The sequence below is a fragment of the Mus caroli genome, chromosome 16 (assembly GCF_900094665.2).
Source record: "Mus caroli chromosome 16, CAROLI_EIJ_v1.1, whole genome shotgun sequence".
Lineage (NCBI taxonomy): Eukaryota > Metazoa > Chordata > Mammalia > Rodentia > Muridae > Mus > Mus caroli.
In genome coordinates, this window is record NC_034585.1 from 54,309,020 (window position 1) to 54,329,680 (window position 20,661).

Consider the following 20,661-nt stretch of genomic DNA (forward strand, 5'->3'; position numbering starts at 1 on the left):
TTTCTTTCTTTCTTTCTTTCTTTCTTTCTTTCCTTCCTTCCTTCCTTCCTTCCTTCCTTCCTTCCTTCCTTCCTTCCTTCCTTCCCTTTCCTCCTTCTCGACCCTCTCTCCCTCCTTTCTCCCTCCTTTCCTCTCTCTCTGTCATTGTCTCTGTCTCTGTCTCTGTCTCTCTCTTTCTCTTTTTCTTTCTTTCCAGACTCGTGGAGCCTGGCTGGCCTCTAACTCTTCTATGAATCGGAGGATGATTTTGATCTCTTATTTTCACCTCACAGTATTGAGATTACAGGCGTTGTTCTTTATGTGGTGTGAGGATCTGAATTTCAGACCTGTGTGTGACATGCAAGCATTTCACCCATTGAGTCATCTCCCCATTTCACCAATACCATATATTTTTCCTTGAAGTTTTAGTTTCTGTTATTCATTTATTTATTTGTTTGTTTGTTTTGATTTTATGACATATCCTTTGTTTCAAAGTTACTTCTTCCTGAGTATCCAAAAGATAAATGTTGACTCATTTAAGTAGTTTTCCTCTGAAGTCTCCATTTCCTCTGATACTTCCACTGGCTTGTTTTGCCTTTTTTAATCTCTCCTCTTTCATCCTAGAGTGTTTCCTTGAATGTGTGGTGTATTCAAACTTTTCTGTTGCTCTGACAAAATAACCACGACCAAAAAGTGACTTATAAAAGGCTTTATTTGGAATTATGGTTCCAGAGGGAGAACCCATAAAGTGAAGGGAGGCAGCAGGAATAGGAAGTGGAGAGATTACACCTCCATCTGCACACAGGAAACTGAAAACTGGAACAAGAAGTAGCGTTACAGGGAGACCTCCAGAGAGGATCACTCAGACACAGTTTATAGCCAATTGAAAGTCTTTATTCCAGCCTGCTGGGACTAACTCCAGGTATGGGGGCCTAAGTGTAGCCCAGGGCACTTAGACTAAGGAAATTTTAAAGGCAAAATCTACAACCTGTTGTCTTGCTAAGCAACTGCAGGGGAGGTTGTATCTGCAAGCAGTTTAGCAGAGGCTAAGTTAGCTGGGGCATTTTGGCCTTGGGCCCTAGAATAGAATTCCGTAGTTTCCCACCCAATTCTCCCCCAAGGAGATCAAATTCTAGTTAAACCTAAAATGGCCTCAACAAGAATAAATGGATTTACATCAGTATTGTCTTGACATTCACAGTAGGGTGTAGGTATGAACACTCAAAGCTAGCTGCTAATGACATACTTACTCCACCTCCCCCAAACAATGTCTCCAGAGGGGACACCAAGTGTTCAGTCTACAGGGGGAGAACTTTCCCATTTGACTTGTTGCATATGGTGATACATCATTAGTCTTCTACAAGAGTAAAGAAGCAGACAGATGGTGTGTAGTGCATGGACGTGGCACTCAGGCTGGAGAGCTTCGTCAAAAGCAACCGAATTCAAGACTGCAGTTTTCTGCGCATGTCATGCAAATCCATGGATCTGTTCTGTGGCTCTTCTAGCTTTTGTCCTGGAGGCTGCAAGCTTCACTGTTAGTAGTTAGAAGGGAAGCATGAGAAAGCAAAGCAATCTCTGTCGTTCCTATGTCTGTTTGGTGCGTCTGTATCTGACTCATTATTTCAGAAACAAATTTCCTCTGACTCTACTCTTGTAGGTAAGGAAGTTCACTAGATTGCGTTGGGCACCCACAGCCCAAAATCTCTAATTTCCTCCCTTGCTTGATGTCCACCTATCGTGGCTATTCACATTCCTGATTGTTTCTCTTTTTTGAAGTCCAGGGGAGATTATTTACTTGATCTCCATGAATGCCACCTATCCCATCAAACACTAGATCTGAACACCTCTATAAAACTTCCATAGACACTCAGTCTTCTTCTTTTATATATTGTAATTTGCAATAGTGTGTGTCTTTATAACTATGAGGCATTTTTTTAAAATAACATTTAGATGTGAATTTTCAATGCAAAAGCGGTCTGCGGAAGTCTCTGATCACTTTTGTGAAACTGGAAATCAAATGGACTAGTTTGTAACTGAAATCTAGAACGATGTAGTATTTAGGGGAAAGAATAAGAACTTAAGAGTGAGCTGAAGTTCAGTTTTAACAAAAACACCATAAGCTTAGATGGTTATGAACAGCACACATTTGTTTCTCACAGGGCCGTCACCTGACATTCCATCCCTCCCCTTCAATAGATGACGTCACTTTGAACTTTCTTGTCATCACATCCCCATGTCTTCCAGCTTCTGCCATGAAGCCTTTAAAAGTTCTGTTACTGCAATAAAAGGGCCTGGATTTCATCTTCTGTGGCACCCTATGGTCTTCCTTTTTATGGTTTGCTCCTTCTACTCCAGTCAGTCTGTCACCAGTTTCTCATCAGTATTTTAAGTTCAAGCTGCTTTTTGTTTCAAGAAGATCACACCTCGTTTCCATCAATCTACAAAGTCAGTTGACCTCCTCACTTCTCTATGCTCCTTCCCCACACTTCTTCACCTCTCGCAGCTCAGTCTGTTCCCACACTTATCACCCTATGGAAACCATAGCCATTGAAATAGGAAAAATGCTTTCTCGGTGATGTAAAGTCTCCAGTCTCTATAGCAGATTACTGTTCCTTTCAGCATATTAGATGGATCCTTTACCAAGAATAGTCTCTTCCTTTGCTGTTTCGGACAGCACAGCTATTAGTCAGGGAACATCAACCTGAGCTATAAAAGTATATACAGGCCAACACAACTTCTCAATCAAGAGCACATCAATTTGAGGTTCCAACAACTGTTATCCTCACTCCTGCAACAGGGATTGATGAAACAGCTGTTACCTGGAGCTTGCTTATATACTAAGGAGAAGAAGAAGAGCATAGCCAGTCAGAATCCAGCCACTGTAATCTCATAATAAACACATGATGCTTCTACTCACCATTTATCTTCCAAGAACAGTGAAAGTCAAATTTACCAGGATTTTAGGGCGATTGGAAGTAATTTTGAAAAGTATTAAAGACTACCATAAGCACCTTTTACCACAAAACCACCTAAAATATTCAACACCATACAAGCAATATGAACCAAGAATCAAAAAGCCTGAAAAAAATAACTTCAAACATTTTACTAATTGAATAAATCAATCATAGTTGAATGGTAATAACAGATACAAATGTTTAAAATGGTTGCCTATATGGTACTGAAATCTCAATATGCAGATATATTCTGTATAACTCTGAATGTATTAGTGAAGTAAAATATCTAAGGCTAAGCAATTTATAAGTAACAAGAATTTACTTTCTTGTAGTTATGGAGCCTGAACTCACAAGATAAAGCCATATCTGGTACAATGTATCTGGAAGGCCTATTTTTCACAAATTAATTCCTAATTATATCCATGAGGACTGTACACATGGGTTAATCTGATTTTTAATATTCTCGCAGTGGCCCCTATGATTCAACATATGAAATTTGAAGAGTAAGAAAATCATAGCAGTTTGATCAGGTAGCTAGAATTTAAAAATGCCACAAAATTAATGTATTGTGAACAAAATGCATCCATTTCTCAGAATTGTAGAAGCCGAGAAATGTAAAATCAAAGTATTAGCAGGTTTTGTATCTAGGGGATGCGTGCTCCTCATGGGTGGAATCTTCTTGCTTTCTATTGCATTGTAGAAGTGGCACATAAACTTTCTTGGATCTTTTATAAGGATATTAATTAATCCCATTCAGGAGAGCTTTGCCCTCAATATCTGGTCATTTTCCAGAAGGCTCTGCCTTCCACTTCCATGATCTTGAGGACTAGGATTTCCATGTTTTGATTTAGGGAACGTCCACATCTAAGTACTCGCCTGTTTTTCCCCACAAATACTAAGTATTTACTTAGTGTCCTCTAAGTACTATAGGCAATGTACCATGTTAAATGGTAGAGATTAAATAAAATAGAATATTAGGAAAACCATTAAAGTCTACCACTTCTCAATTCTGAGCCCCTTGTTATCAATGAATTTCTCTGTACACTGAAAATGTACCTGAACACACAGTTATTGTCACCTACAAAGGAAAAAAAAAAAGTAGCATTTTTGACCTGACTCAACTGCTAAGAGAAGGAAGTAGACAGCTCTTATATTTCATCTGTTTCAATGGCTAATTGCAGCCTCTCCTAAGAGATTGCATTAGGATCTCTTTTCAATACAAATACAGATAGATCAAACATTGCCCCAGAGTCTTAATTGCATATTTTCAGAGAATAAAGTTGGCAATTTCCAGAGGTAGGAGACTGATTTTTTTTTAATTTCATTCATAGAGAACATTCTAATGATGTCATTGGCTTCTATGATTCTTTCAAAAGAAAAATAAAGTAACCAGGTCAACATTCACAGGAAAGGAGCTTTGAGATCACCAGGCTTATATTTAGCTATATCTGTATTTGGAGGCACCACCCAAAGACCTAGACAAAGCAGTATGTGGGTCTGAAAGTGTAAGTGTGAACTGTAAAACACCACACTAGTTATACGTCTTTTACACATTTGTATTTCCTCTGATAGAGCATGTAAACCAACAAAGAAACACCTAACCATGGGCACTGTGAGCACAGAGCACTCTAGTCATCAGAATTTCTCATCATTTCTAGTTTTGAAAGATCACGAGTTTTCAAGTGGTTCTCAGGACATGGTAAGATGGAAAGACAGTGACTGAGAGCAGACAGTAACTCAGGAGACTAGCTGTAAAATATTTTTAAGGTGGAAAAACCTTGCTAGCATGTCCAAAACAGGCCAAATTCATGTTAGCGGATGCAGTTGTTTCCAACTGAGTCAGTACACTATAGGAGGCAAGACATCCAACACTTCTCTAATAGGTCAAGGGAAAGAATGTGAGATGGCAGGGAAAGTGCCACAGTGTGGTAGAGTATGGCATGATTCTCAAAGCACCACCGTGCAGGGAGGTAGACGAGGTGCCTGGTTTTTGTTTGTTCATTTGTTTGGTTTTGTTTTTGTTTTTTAAAATCTCAAATGGAGGACATGCTTGCATTACTTAATTATGTAAATTTCAGTTCATTTAAGCTAGTCTTGTTTTCTGGGTTTTTTTTTTGTGTGTTTGTGTTTTTTGTTTCCTTTTTCTGAAAGTTCATGGATGTTTTAACTGGTTATGTAGGATTATGTGTTTAAATGTAGAACATTTAAAGGAGTAAAAACCCTGACATTTGTTAAATTAAAGTTGAGACAAATGACACAAGTATGCTACAGAGAAGACCAGTTGTATGAAGATATTATGTAATTTTGAGGCAACGGCAAAATCCTTATTTCTATGGGAATGAAGATGTGGGAATATAGGCAGATAGTCTAGTTTGCTAATACAGTATTAGGAGATAATGAGATCTACACTGAAAAAATCTATAATTTCACATCTGCTTTACTCAGAAATATCTTTGTCTCTGCTTTTACTCAGTCCCCTTTAAATCATCATAGATGATTCAAAGGAACTAGAGGAATAATGGTCAATATCCCAACTAGACCTACTTCTTTGGTTTTCTGATTTGTGGAAGAAAAGTTCAAAGGCATGACCTCTTCCTGAGACTTGACCCATGCTAAGTAAAAGAAAATATCCATATTAGGGAAGGGAGAGTTCTCGCGCAAAGTCCAAGTTAAATATGATTCTTCTTAGATTCCTTCAGGTTTCCATATGTGTCCATGCATGCTTGATTAAAGAGAAGACATCCCTGATTTCATCTGGCTTAATTTGTTGCATACAACTATCATTTTTCATCTCTCTGTGATTGCACTCTGGCCAGCTTCCAGTGACTACAGAGTGGAAAGTTTCAGCCTCAAACTTCTTGTGTGTGAAATAGTTCAGAGATTTTTGAAATATTTTTTTTTGTGAATTTTAGGAAAAAAGTCAACATGAAATAAAACAAAAGAGAAATCTATTAATAATTCAAATTGAAATGTAAATGTAGGGGGATATGGTATTTCAGACGAATATAGCCTCTTTACCAAAGTTGGTACCCAACTTCTCTTTGTATGTGTAATGTGGCATCCAGCTCTACAGAGCAGAGATTCCACATAGGCATATGCTTTTTTTTTTTTAATTGCATATAAAACTAAGTGTATAGGTTGGGTTTTTGTCAACTTGACATAAGCTGGAGTCAAATGGTAAGAGGAACCTTATTGAGAAAAGGCCTCCTTCAGTTTACCTTATAGACAAGTCTGTAAAAACATTTCCTTGATTAATGATTAAAGTGGGAGGGCCTTGTCTACTTCAGGTGGTGCCACTGGGTAGTATGGTAGTGGCAGGTGGTCCTGGTTAGCATAAAAAAGAAGGCCGATTAGCATGGAAAGCAAGCCAGTGAGCAGCATCTTCCCATGGCTTCTGCTTTGTTTCTTGTTTCCAGGTTCCCCCCTTGAGGTCCTGCCCCACTTTCCTGAGTGATGAAGTATGATCTGAGAGTTGTGAGATGAAACAAACCCTTTACTAAGTTATTTTTAGGCATATTCTTCATCACAGCATTGGAAGCTAAGACAGAAGTTGGTCACTAGGGAACCAGACTATTGCTGCTAAGAAGCTGGTCTTGTTGGCTTTTGGAAAAATGCAGAAGATCTTGGAACTTTGGACTAGGAAGGTGGTTGAATGTTTTAAGCAATGCTTAATGAGCCATCCTTAGTAAGCACTTGAAAGACAGAGATGCTGAGAGCTATGTGGATTACAGCAGTGCAGCCTAAGAAGTCTCATAGAGGAACAATATTAGCAACTGGACTAGAGATCATTCTTGTGTTATTTTGGCAAGGAGTGTAGCTGCTTTCTGCTTGCCCTAAAATCTGTCCAAGGTTAAATTTAAAACAATAGACTAATTTCTTTGGCAGAGGAGATGTGAAGACAGCCTAATATTGACTCTGTCACATAGTTGTCACCTGTATAAAGCTCAAAAATGAATCAGAGGAAGTGGTACAGAAAATAAAAAAAACAAAATGTACATTTTGAGGAGGGAATAAAAGTATGAGGAAACTTTCTGCAGCCAAACCTTGTTTTGAAAGATTAAAGAAAGGCCTGCTCTGCAATAGAAGGGTAGAGCCTTGTGAAATTTCCCCCCATTCACGCTGACACATCCATTAGTATGATTTTGTGCAGGTCTCATGCAGACAGCCATATTGTTTATGGTTGCAGCATCCCTTTCGTGTGCAGAAGATGCTATTTCAAAGCAGGTGTTCTGTTCCTCTGCTCCTTATATTCTTCTTTCCCTCCCTTCCACAATGTTCCTTGAGCCTTAGCAATAGGATTGGTATTAGAGACATACCAATTAGGACTTGGCAGATCATGGCCATTTATTTGCTACATTTTGGCAAGTATGTAATGTTTTCTTTTCTTTTTTTTTTTTAAGTCCCTATATGGCTAAAATTTGTGTGTGTGTTTGGTGGGGAGAGAGAAAGGCAGAGAGGAAGAAAGAGGAGAAAGTTTAAGCTTGAAGAAATGTTTGATACTATCAGAAATACTCCAAGTTTCTCATTAAATAACTTCTTTACAAGCAACAAGGTAGATTTATGATGCTGCCTTCATTCTTCCATGGTGGAGAATGCTTTCCTAGTCAAAAGTAAACTGAGTGCCAGGGCTCTCAGTAGTCTGACCTACTTAGCTTTTAAATTTTTTTATTATGGAGTTTATAATTTAGTTCTGCTAAGATGGTGTTCTGTTGATAGCTCTGAGGAGGATCGACTTCGTAATATCCTACAATAATAGAAAACATGCCAATCAATAGGTTTGTTTTTATTAGATATTTTCTTCATTTCAATCAATAGGTTTTAATTCCTGTTTTATTGTAACCACTGTCATTATTATCCATGATACAGTATGAACAGTGTTTCATGCTTTTAATGCCTCAATAAAAACACCAGTTGAAGTTTATGTTATGGTTAATACCCAATAAACATTACCTTCCTAAAGATGACTGCATGTAGCTAGGTAGATAATCTTGTACAGTGACCAACACATAGGAAAAGTAAAACGAGAGTAGTTAGAACTAAAATCAAAAGTGTTCCCCTGACATAGGGAGAAAATACCAGCCATCATGCCTCACTTTAAAATTAATTAATCTTCATATCAAACACACTAAATTTCCTATCCATTAGAAATAGAATTTTATATTAAGTTAATATTTCACAATTCAGTGAGTGTGAAATCAACTTTCTCACAGTTGTTCAACACAAACATAGGACTTTAGATAAATTATTCAAAAATGTTTAATACTGCCCTTATGCTTATTGCTAATATACAGGAGATACTCCCTGGTCTAAATGAATTTGGAAGTGAGTGAAATCACAGGAGGGTCATAATAATCCTGCCTGCGCTTAAATGAATTTTGATTAAAGGGAGTCAGATAGAGAGAAGCAAATTGATGTTCAGAGATGGAATGGATGTTCATTAGAAGTAGGACAGACAGACCACAGACTTTGGTCTTAAAGAATTATGAAAGATAGAAGTTATTCATCTTCTAAAGGACTACAATTTGAAAGCTCATCAGTGGGATTTATTATAGTGTTTGTGTAATAATAGCATTGTTTTAACTGAAATACCTTAGTGTAAAATGTTTAAGTAAATTACTGCCTGAGGCCTGAGGAGGATGTGGTTGGTAATGAAGTGATGAACATCTGCCTCCAGAGGAGTGCAAATGTAGACTCAGAACTGTAAGGAAAAAGTGACAAGCAGGCAAAGTCTTGGCTGTGATTTCCATATTTGGGTAGGGAGCCAGCCTCCTCAGAAATCAGCTTGGTAGTTCCCTCTCTCTTCATGTCCTTGGCATACAGAACAGCTGCTTGTGTCCAGGGACCATCTGTGAAGAATTTAAGGGAGCCTCTCCCAGGGGTACCAGCCCAAGGAATGTTCTCCATGCAGATTTCTCCCAGAAACTCAAGATGGCAAAACTTACAATATGACCATATTTCAATTTAGACTTCCTCACAAAAGTTAAAATAGTTGGCTGTTCTTTCTACCTTTATGGCTATTGACGTAGTCTTTGCTTTTAGAATGTATTGCCAAAAAGAAAGATTTCTGTGTTTATTTCTAATACAGCATCTTGCTTGGGAATCTTTGAGTTGGTGTATAGACAGAAAAAGGGAAAAAGTGGGAGGACTGCTTTCTTCTTTGCATTACAACATAGATGAATGAAAATTACAGGCAAATGAGGAATGTGACGGTCTCAGAAGATCTTAAGACATGAATTCATATGCTTACAAATTTTCATGTACTTTCAAAGACATCTTGATAAGCAGTTTCTTTTGTGTGTGTGTGAGAGAGAGACCCTTAGTAATTCATTAAAGATGAATACACAGAATTGGAGTTTGACTTCTTTATTCAAAAGTTTGAAAAAATTGAAATTTGTAAACATTTTAAAAATTATTTGTCTTGGGATAACTGAAAAGTAATGAGGTATTGGAGACTTATTGTGTAAAATTCTGGTACCTAGGAAGGCAAGGTGCAATTAAGGCAGCAGAAGGTATCGCCAGATTTAAGATTAGACAAACTCTTAGGAACGAAGGACACAAGTATATTTGAAGGACATATATGGAGGATACAGTTATAGGCTGGCGTGACCTTGGGTTTTAATATAGCAAGTAAATCACAAAGTGACCATAAAGATAACCTTGGTAACAAAAAAGGCAGTCACAAGCTTCCCAAACAACACTTAATATGATCCCATGTTGATAAAGAACTCCAGCTGAAAGAAATGCTGTGTATGGTTCTACTAAACCTATGCTTTTAGAGCACTAATGGATTTTAGTGAAGAGAAACTCATAGCTTAAGAATGTGACAATCACTATGAGGCACTGAAAAGTCCGTTTCCCCAGGCGCTTAGTATGGGCTCTATAATGAACTAAATACTGGGAAATTTAATTTGAATTTTCCAAGCCATGTGCCCAGATGTGTATGACTGAAACATGAAACATATTTTCACCTAGCTGTAAAGCAACTATATGTCTTTTTGTTAAGAACTAGTAGTGTGCTTACACAAAGTCCTCCCTCACCCCCTCACCCCCACCTTTTTTAAATGGGAGGACTTGGGAGGAAAAAGTATAGCGTTAATTATCATGCCACCATTGGTAAATAGGGGAGATACATTATTTTTGTAATTAGGGAATAATGAATGCAGAAGTTATAGCGAGTCATGGCTCTTGGTTTTTCCATTTTAAATCTATGATCGCTGTATTTTTCTTTTCTTTCTGTTTTGAAAAAAAATTGAATTGCTTTGATAATATTTCTGAAAGAAAATTCCCACCACTTAAGATTGATGCTTTATTTCACATCGTCAAAATATTTCTAAGCTGCACTTACTTTTTGAAAAACACTTCCAACAGTCAAAGTCTAAGATGACAAAGTCACTTACATTAGACTTACATTAGGCTGTGATCAACTATTATTGAAAGATCATATGTGGAGAACAAAGAAAGATCAACAACAAAACTTGGAGATCTGATTGATTAATTGGAAAGAACCAGACATTTCTAATAAAATTTAGGCATCTGATGGGTTAGTTCAAGCGGTAAAACCCCAAGCCGTGTGTGTGTGTGTGTGTGTGTGTGTGTGTGTGTGTGTGTGTGTGTGTGTGAAGGCGCTTTTTGGAAAAAGGGTTTCCTTTTTTTTTTTTTTAAATTTGTCTAAGAGCAAAGTTCATGGTGGGAACATGTGAGCATAAGGGAAGTTGGAGCAAGCTATACATCACGTGAACCTTTGTGAGCCAGGCGCTTATTCCGTGAAAAAGTTCACAGGAAAGCAATCACCATTCACCCTTCCTCTATGGCTATGACCATGTGTGACATCACAGCCTCATGTCCTGAGCCTTTAACACTGTCAGGTATGGCTACAAACCTTCAGAGCAGGAGCTTATACCTCATCCTAGTGCCAGAGGCAGCCAAGAGAGTCGATCCACCTTTTATAAGATACTTGAATGTCTATCACTGGTGCACCCTGGGTTAAATTCCCAGCATAAAAGTAAAACGCCAAAGAGATGTTCAGACATCAAACGATTTCAACCTCGAAACACAGAACAACATTAGAAACGGGGTTAGAACTTTGAATTGTCAGCTCGAAATCCCAGGGTCTCAAGGCACAGGAAATAGCTCAGAAATTGCAGGTTGCTTGCAAGCTCTGCACTCAGCCCAGGGCAGCACCTTCTCTGCTGGAGCAGGAACTGAAGAAAAATTCCTGGACGTTAGTGAAAGTCCTGTTTCCAGTCCTTCTCTTCAGTTTCCGAGCTGCTAATATCATACTGCTGTTCAAAACAGAGACACTATAAATCTCATCTGGGCTAATTTCTCATCAGACTGCTCCCTCCATCATTTTCATGTATCCATTCACAGAGCATAGAACAATTTGGAGGGGCAGCGCCTCTTCTTTCCCGGCTTTAGTCTTGTCTACTCTCCCTGCTTTTTGTCTTGCTCTCCAGCCTGGACATGTACTTTTAGACTACTTATTCTTACAATTTGGCAATGTGAGTTAACTGTTACAACCTATAAGGATACTCAGCAGTGCTGAATGGGGGGTTACTGCTGATAGCAGGTAGCTTTTAACCAAGCTCCTGAAATTCCTCAAGGAATAGATAATTTACCAATGACACCAGTGGAAATGGACTTTGCTCTAAAACGTGTCTCGGTGCAGACGGATACTTTACCACTGATGAACCAGAGAGCTAATTCTGTACCCCTCATGCATCTCTCACTGTCTGTGCACCCACTGACTAGCCTGTCCCTGGGGCCTTGGAACACTCCACAGCAGAGGATATGAGGATGAAGTGTAAAACGCTCACTCAGGCACTTCACAAAGGGCTCTGGCAGTTGGCAGTACTCAGCATGACCTTTATGCTGGCATTTCCTATAGTTTTAATCACTTTGCCATCACTTGCAGAAGAGGTGACTTTAAAAGTGTCCCATTTAGGGCAAGCTTCAGAGCCAAGACGAAGTGTATGTATTCATTATTTCCCATGTTGTCAGAGTAACCAGTATAGTGAGACGACAGCAGACTTCTGCAAAGTGCTAACTAAAAAGCAAAGGATAGCTAATTGTAATTGTCTACATTTCAGGCTAATTATTTAGTTGCATTTTCACAGTTCAGCAACAAAAGCTGTATAGGTGAGTTTATTTTATCCACAACTTGACTTTTGATTTCTTACCATGGTATTCCAAAAGCCCTGTAAATTGTGTTTTTCAACAGTCTTATCTATCTACATCTTTTTTAATGCTGGTTTATTATTTTCCTGAAGATGGAATATCATTTGCTAACATGTAATTCCATATAATATATCAACTGTGTTTTCAATGTAATATTATTGCTATTTTGTGTGACGCATGACACTTAAAGAATTCAAAAGTGATTATAGTTACTGATATTGACCATATTCACTTCTTACTTTGAAAAGAAGTACTTACTTATAGAAAAGTAAATGCAGGCTGTTGATTCTTAACCTCCTTCTGTTTAAGAGTTAATTGCAGATATCAAGACGCTCATTGCAAAATATTTTATTTCTCTCCCAAAAGAGGATACTCTTTCGCAAACAGCTAAGAAAAATTAACACTGATAATAATGCTATTATATAAACACAGCTCATATTTGAACCTCCAAATTAACTCGATATAATTCCTTTTCATGCCCACGTCCCAGGATCCAGTGAAGATCTTGTACGTCATTTAGGTAGAGAGTAACTTTGTATTTTTCTTTTAATCTTAAAAGAATTTCTAGCTCCTTTTTTTCCTCTCTTGAAAAAAAATTCAAATCACTATTTTATATAGTTTTCACTAAATGAACATTTTCTTGTAACTAGTTTTAGCTAAAACTTTTAGGGGCAGAGCCATCAGAAATAGTACTGCTTCCAACGGAACCTTATATCAGGCACATGGAGTCAGTGAGCTTTGCTTTGGGGAACCAACTCATAGCATTTGTTCGTATGTAATGTGTTCACTACTTGTGAACACAATTCTTTTTCTTTTGTGATTAAGAAGAAATCTGTTTCATACATCAAGTCTGTGCAGATAGATATCTTATTCTCCAGTGACTCCAATCTCATGACATTTTTGTCCACTAATCATTACAATGAAATGTCCATGTAGCCATTATTACTATGATATTAGTAAATACTTGTACTTAAAATTTATTATTTCTTTTGCCTTTATCAGCTAGTACTAGTCATCTTTCTATCCCTGTTGTTCATTAGAAGGAAAAGTTTGTCTTGGTTCATGGTTTAAGTTGTTTTAGTTCACAGTTATCTGTCTCCTTTGCTTTGGAGCCATAGGAAGGTAGCATATCATGGCAGAGTACAAAGTGAAGCAGAACTGCTAATTTTATGGTGACAAGGAAGGAAAGATGGGAGTAACAGAAGAAGGAAGGAATGAAAAAGAGAGAGAGAGACAGAGAGAGAGAGAGGAGAGAGAATTTTCTTTTTGGCTTTTTTTCTTTTATTGGATATTTTTCTTGTTTACATTTCAAATGTTATCCCCTTTCCAGGTCTCCCCTCTGGAAACTGCCTATCCCACCCCTGCACCCTGCCTCTGTGAGGTGCTTCCCTACCTACCCACCCACTCACTACTGCATTTCAGCCCTGGCATTCCCCTACACTGAGGCATTGAACACCCTCAAGCCCAAGGAGGACTGCTCCTCCCACTGAGGTCCAACAAAGCCATCCTCTGCCACATGTGTGGCTAGAGCCATGGGTCCCTCCATGTGTACCCTTTGGTTAGTGGTCCAGTGCCTAGGAGCTTCAGGGAGTCTGGCCAGTTGATACTGTTGCTCCCCACATAGGTGTGCAAACACCTCAGCTCCTTCACTCCCTTCTCCAACTCCTCCATTGAGACCCTGTGCTCAGTCCAATGGTTGGCTGCGAGCATCTACCTCTGTATTTGTCAGACTCTGTCAGAGTCCCTCAGGAGACAGCCATATCAGGCGCCCATCAGTAAGCACTTCCTGGCATCTGCAATACCAACTGTGTGGATCCCCAGGTAGGGCAGTCTTAGGATGGCCTTTCCTTCATTCTCTGCTTTACACTTTGTCTCCATATTTCCTCCTGTGAATATTTTGTTCCCCCTTCTAAGAAGCACTGAAGCATCCACATTTTGGTCTTCTTTCTTCTTGAGTTTCGTATGGTCTGTGAATTGTATCTTGGGTATCTTTCTTAACAATGAACTATTATTTAACCTTGATATATCAATGGATTTATCCACTGATGACTTTTATGTCCTCATGAACCAACCACTTTTCATTAGCACCACCTACTGGGAGCTAAGTCACCACCACATGATCCTTTGGTGACATATTCAAGCCATAACACATTCACACACACACACACACACACACACACACACACACACACACACCTTTCTAATTTTTCTTCTAACACTTGAAAATATTATTTATGATTATCAGAATTGATTAATGGATTCATGATAGATTCTGTTACCCATCTTAATGTCTTATTCACTTAATTTTGTCACTAAGAACAATAAGTTTTGAAGACACTGTGAAGTTTTAGTGACTATTGAAATTATTTTACAATATAATGTGAACTTGAAAATTATTATTTTTGTTATTATAAGATAGATTCTGAGAAAATGGAAATTTTATTAGAGTTCATATATCCAGAAGGGAATGGAGTTCAAAGGTCAAACCACTACCCCTACATTAGATAAATTCTGAGAATAGCAGGTATGATCTCTTTCTATGCAGAAGTCATGAATTTCCAGCATTTACAAGGTAATTGTGCTGAATTGTTGGGAGCTGAGTGAAGTCTAGCATGAGAATGACAAAATTCAAAGCAACACGGTGTTAGATGTTGGAACTTACCTTCAGAAAGCCAACTCTAAAGACTCATGGTAAGGGGGGGGGGAAGCCCTTTGTGTCTTTGACTCAAGTGGACTCAAGTGACACGCCAGAGCACCCAGTGACTATGACCTTTGCAGGCTCAGGGATTACCAGAGTCTAAGCTCACCTATGAGAATGACACCTACTCAACTCTAGCATTTTCAACTGTTTGTGTGGTCTAAGTAGGGAGGGAGTAAAAGTAAGAAATACTCATTAAAGTTACAACCTAATGACCTCAGCCCATGGTGTAACTGAAATTTCATGACGAGATTATAAAACTTCACCCCAACCCTTCCCTGAATACCTTAATGTCACATCCATAGGGCACAAGAGAATTAGGGCTAAAGATCCAAAACTCAGGAAATCTTAGAGAAGCCCCCTGAGGAACAGAAGGAACAAAAGCAGGAGCAGCAGAGATACGTGCTGTCTCTAGCATGTTTCTATAGAAAACATTAAATACAGCCCAACTTCTACTCAGAGTAGCATACAACCTCACCCTACACAAGTATTTACCTAAGTTCCTGTTACCTAATATATCATGTCTAACTTTCAACAGAAAACACAAGGCATGCTGAATGACAAGAAAAGAAAACACAGAGTGAAAGAGACTTCTCTTTATGGAGATGTTTTCCATCCCCAGCTGCAATGAGATGAGGTTGCATCAAACCATCCTCTCTTATGTTTAGGCTGTGAAATCCCATATATAACACCTGACTTCTAACTTTAAAACCAACTTAGTGCCTCACGTAAAATAATGAGAAACTTCATTATTAATTTAGCACCAGAACAAGAAAAGGTACAATTTTAAAAGTCCACTTTCAAAGACTCATTAGTGAAACAAAAAATTGAACATTTTCCTTAAAGAACAGAAAAACTGTGGTGAAATTCTCACATTCAGGGACCTGCTGGTTTTATGCTTTTATCTGCTAAGCACTCTGCATCCATGACTGACAAAGATCCTCATAACCATTGAGCAAAAGGGATTCTTTTAGAAACATTTTCCCTTCGGATAGCCTAGCATATTTCAGCTGTGTTTGTGCCCAGATCTCAAACTCACAGTGGCAAAACACTCAACCTCATGCCCTAATTTCCTAAGATCAGTCCAAAGGTGAGTCAGTAACACAGGAAGCTTATGCCCAGACACAAATATGAAATGTGGGTCAGAAAGGACACAGGCATGAGGAAGACAGCAACCTTAACTGAATGTTCCTTGGCGTTGGGGGATGCCAGCAACAAGCCAGGTACTGTAGGGAACATAGACTCAGACAAAGCTCTTGCCTGAGGAGTTCCTAATCAAATCAGACAAACCAGACACGAACACTGTCCAACAGTCTGGAGTGCAAAGAGCGGAGTTTTACACGGGGAAACCTAAGGTCACTTTGGACAGTGGGGATAGTCAGTTTTTCTTCAAGAAGCCTGCTGCTCTCTGTGTTAAATAAGAAGTTTGGGAGAGGAAAATCCTCAACATACTTTCTTTTGATGTCTATTTGTACAGCACCCAGGAAGCTAGCTGTATAAGGGAATATAGTTTGGTTTTAATTTCTTCTGCAATATTGTCCAGGAGAAGTTTGTAAACTACATAAGTCTATCAGTCTGGTTTATTAGGGAAAGAAGAAAAACCTCAGATAATCAGAGTCATAGGGAGAGATTTGATGTTCTCAATGTGAACATCTCATGGAGTGGCCTCTGGAGTCTGATTTCTTCTGAACCTGTGATACACAGCAGCCATCAATGTTACATCTGTCCTCAGCAGTACTCTGCCCAGAGCAACAAAGGTTTTACAAGCAATTTTCATGAGCGAATCAGTCTTTTTAGCAGCAGGCTGTCTTAATATGGATTACCAGCTCTCTACAGAAGATTTACTGAATACCAATAACCTAGTAAAGGAAAACTCTGGACTCGAGTGATATTCGCAATACAAGGAAGTGGACATCCCTGCTTACATGGGATTTAGAGTGCACACCCAGTATCATGCATATATCCTCCTACAGCACCTACCTTCACTGTAGAGCTCAACACTATGTGCTAAGTTCATTTTCTATTAGTCCTTCCTCACACTAGACATGACAAAACAAGTGATTGATTCCAAAAATTTGTAATCAATGAATGCCATGAGCAGGCTTGGGACTGCCAACTGCATGTGGCCACATGAGGCAGAAGACAACCATGGACACAGCCCCACATAAATCCTCAATTTGCTTAATTAAAACATTGTCTTTTTTGTAAATTTTTATAACTTGTTTTTGAGTTTCTCAAGAATAGTATTCTTAGATACCGATATTGTGTTACAATGTCAAAAGGTAGGATATATGTCAGCTTCAACTGAACTAAACACATAATTTACATTCTCAAGTAGAACTCAAGTATGACAATTTCACAATTTTTCACAATGACTACCAGTGTCTTATTCTTTTAAGGCAGAGTATAGATCCCAACCTTATGCTTAAATATCTTATTTCCATAGTTAAATAATAAGATTATGAGAATACCCACGCCAAAAATACCATTTATTTCATAGTTACATCTATATTACAAAATATGAGCTACACACACGGTATTAGGTCATTCTCTTATTTTAAGGAGTATATCAATAATCCTGCCATTTAAACTCAGAAGAATGTCTAAAGAAAAATCCTAGCAAACATAAATATCATTGGTATCTACATAATAGCTTTATTTCCTTAACATTCTTTTAAGATCTTGTAAATTTTTTGACAAAGGAAATAACATTAAAGAAACATTGTTTGAATGTAGTAAAATAGACTAGCTTCCAGTATTAGATTCCTATTGAGACAATGTTGGTGTCTATCACTGGTGAAGGACAGAAGACCAGAAGAAACGTGCCCTGAATGTCATGTAAACATGTTAGCCCTAACAACCGTGCCAAAGCTAACATTCCTGAAGCTAATGTGAATTAAAGGCCCCGCCACACACATATGGGTTATTCCTCTGCCCTGTGAAACTAGAGCATGGGAAAAGTTGGGACTTCTGGAAATCTCAAACAGCTATAAAGGAAATATTTCTTTTATAGACATTTCTATGAGAAGAAATTATAATTCAATCTTAATTTAGCTTCTAATAAATAAAATTTAAGGGAAATGCTGCTTGGTTGAGCTGATGGATCTTTTAAGAAATATAATGAGCCTACATTGACCTTGCCTACCTGCAAGATCCCCAGTCCACACTTAAACATAAATATTTTTACAAATTAGAGATAGGCTTCATACATTTAATTTCATTAGTAAAGAGAAAGGTATATTCCATGGAGATAGTTCTTACAGGGAAGAGAAGCCCTAGAGCAGTGAATCTCACCCTTTTTAATACTGCAACCCTTTAACACAGTTCCTCATACTGTGGTGACTGACAACCATAGAATTATTTCATTGCTACTGCATAACTGTGATTTTGCTGCTGTTATAAATCATAATGTAATTAGCTGATATACAAGATATCTGATTTGTGACCCTGGTGCAACTATTAGCTGAAAGGAACTAGAGTTGAAAACTGACTTTGGAAATAAATATTCCTATCAAGAATGCTTTCTCATCTTAATATCTCTCAAATTAGAAATCCAAGGTTGTAAAAGTTGATTGGGATTTACCCAAAACCCTGATGGCTACTGATGGTGACAATGGAAGAGATCCCCAGTTTTAAATCCAATGCTGTGCTCTTGATTCTACAACATGTATTGTTCTTCTAAACTTTTCATTTTAACATAACTATTCTTATACAGTTCTAAAATAAGATACCTGTTCTACTCTTTATGTAGATTTATTGCTGTTATTGTCTGTTTTTGTATGATAGAAAATTTTTGTATGATAGAATTTATTGGTGTTGTTATTGTATGTTTTTGTATGTATACAAAACTGAAGATTACAACATCACAGCTAGAGTCCTGAAAATGATGCAATCAACACAGACCACTCAAAACACAGTGGAGATTTCTCACATAGCTCTTAATGTAGCCACCTCCATCTTTCATTCCTGCTCTTCTAATCCCACTCTGTTGCTAAGACGAACATCACGATCACAAAACAACTTGGGAAAGAAAGGATTTATTCGGCTTAAACTTCCAGGTCACAGTCCTGCATTGAAGGTTGTTGGGGCAAGAATTCAACAAGAACTTGAAATGGAAAACAGGGCACATCACTCTTTGCTGGCTCACTACCAGGATTATGCTGAGCTCACATTTTTATACCCAAACCACCTGTCCAGGGATGGTACATCCCACAGCTGGTTAGACTTTTCTATATCAATTTACAATCCAGACAATTCTCCACAGACATGTCTACAGGACAATCTGATTTGAACAATTCTGTAGTTGAAAGTTCCGTCTCAGAGGATTCTGGGTTGTCTTGACAGTTATGGGTGTGCTGGCTAGTTTTGTTTTGTTTTGTTTTGTTTTGTTTTGTTTTGTTTTGTTTTGTTGTGTTGTGTTGTGTTGTGTTGTTTTGTTTTGTTTGTTTTTGTTTTGTTTTTGTTTTTGTCAACTTGGTACAACCTAGAGTCACCTCAGAGCAGGAAACATCAATTGAGAAAATGTCTCCATCAGACTGGTGTGTAGCCAGGCCTGTGGAAGCCTTTTTTAAAATTAATGATTACTGTGGGAGGGCATAGACCACTGTGGGTAACCACCTTTGGGTAGGGAGGCTGAGATGTACAGAAAACAAACTGTACAAGCTGTACAGAGCAAGCCAGTAAACAGAACAAGCCAGTAAACAGTGCTCCTGTTTCTGCTTCAGCTCCTGCTACCAGGTTCTTTCTCCAGCTTCTGTCCTGGCTTCTGACAGTGATTGACTATGGTGTAGAAATGTAATATAAGTAAACCCTTTCCTCCCCAAATTTCTTTTGGCCTTGGTATTTTATTGAAGTGTTTATTTTGGGGGTGGTTAGTATACACCTTTTACTCTTTAATATTTATTGGAGATTTCTACCCTACCTTGTCTTTGTGTGTTCCCGAGTAAAGAACACAAAACCACTATAATTTATTTAAAAGCTATTGGCACAGAGCTGGGCAGACTCTGAGCTATATTAATTCCTCCACTTGTTAAAACTCATGCAATGCTACTTACTTGTCAATCTGATGTCTCCCTGGTGTGCTTTTGTTCCATCAGTCTGTTCTCAGGCTGCACTTCTCCCAGCCACATGCTCCTGGTTCATCCTGTCTGATGGAGACCTTCTGCTGTCTTGGCCTTCTTTCTCCTTCTCCTTATGGTCTTTTTGGAGATCCTCTACTCAGTTCTAAGGTCCGCCTTCCTATCTATTCTACCCAATCATGAACCCCAGCCATTTATTGACCAATCAAGAATTAAAATGGGGGGCAAGGCTTGTACAACAAAGGCCAGTATATATGAGAATTCACTTGTCTGGATGGTAACCAGACCTTGGGATTCAGAATTTGGCATTTGTATACATAGCACACATAGTATCACAGCAATAGAATACAAGCTAAGATACTAGGATAGCATCATTTTCTTAATCCCTTAGAAGTATTATGTTCTTCATTTCTACTAGTTAGTCATTTCAAAACTATTATATGAATGGAATCACAGAATATGTAAACTTTGAAGGTTTCCCCCCACCCATGTAGTCTAGTTCTCTAGCTATTTATCACTTTTGTGTTTATCAACATTATGTTCTCATTTTTTCCATCTGAGAATACATGCTATAATTATACTGCGGTTTGTTAAACAATTCACTTGTTAAAAAACATGTAGGGCATTTCCAGTTTTTACTTAATATGAATACATTTGCCATAAGTATTCATGGAGAAGACTTTATGTAAAATTAAGAGTTAATTTCTATAGAATATATGTCTAGAACTGCAATTGCTTGGCCCTACTGGAGTGCACATCTCCTAAGAGATCAGAT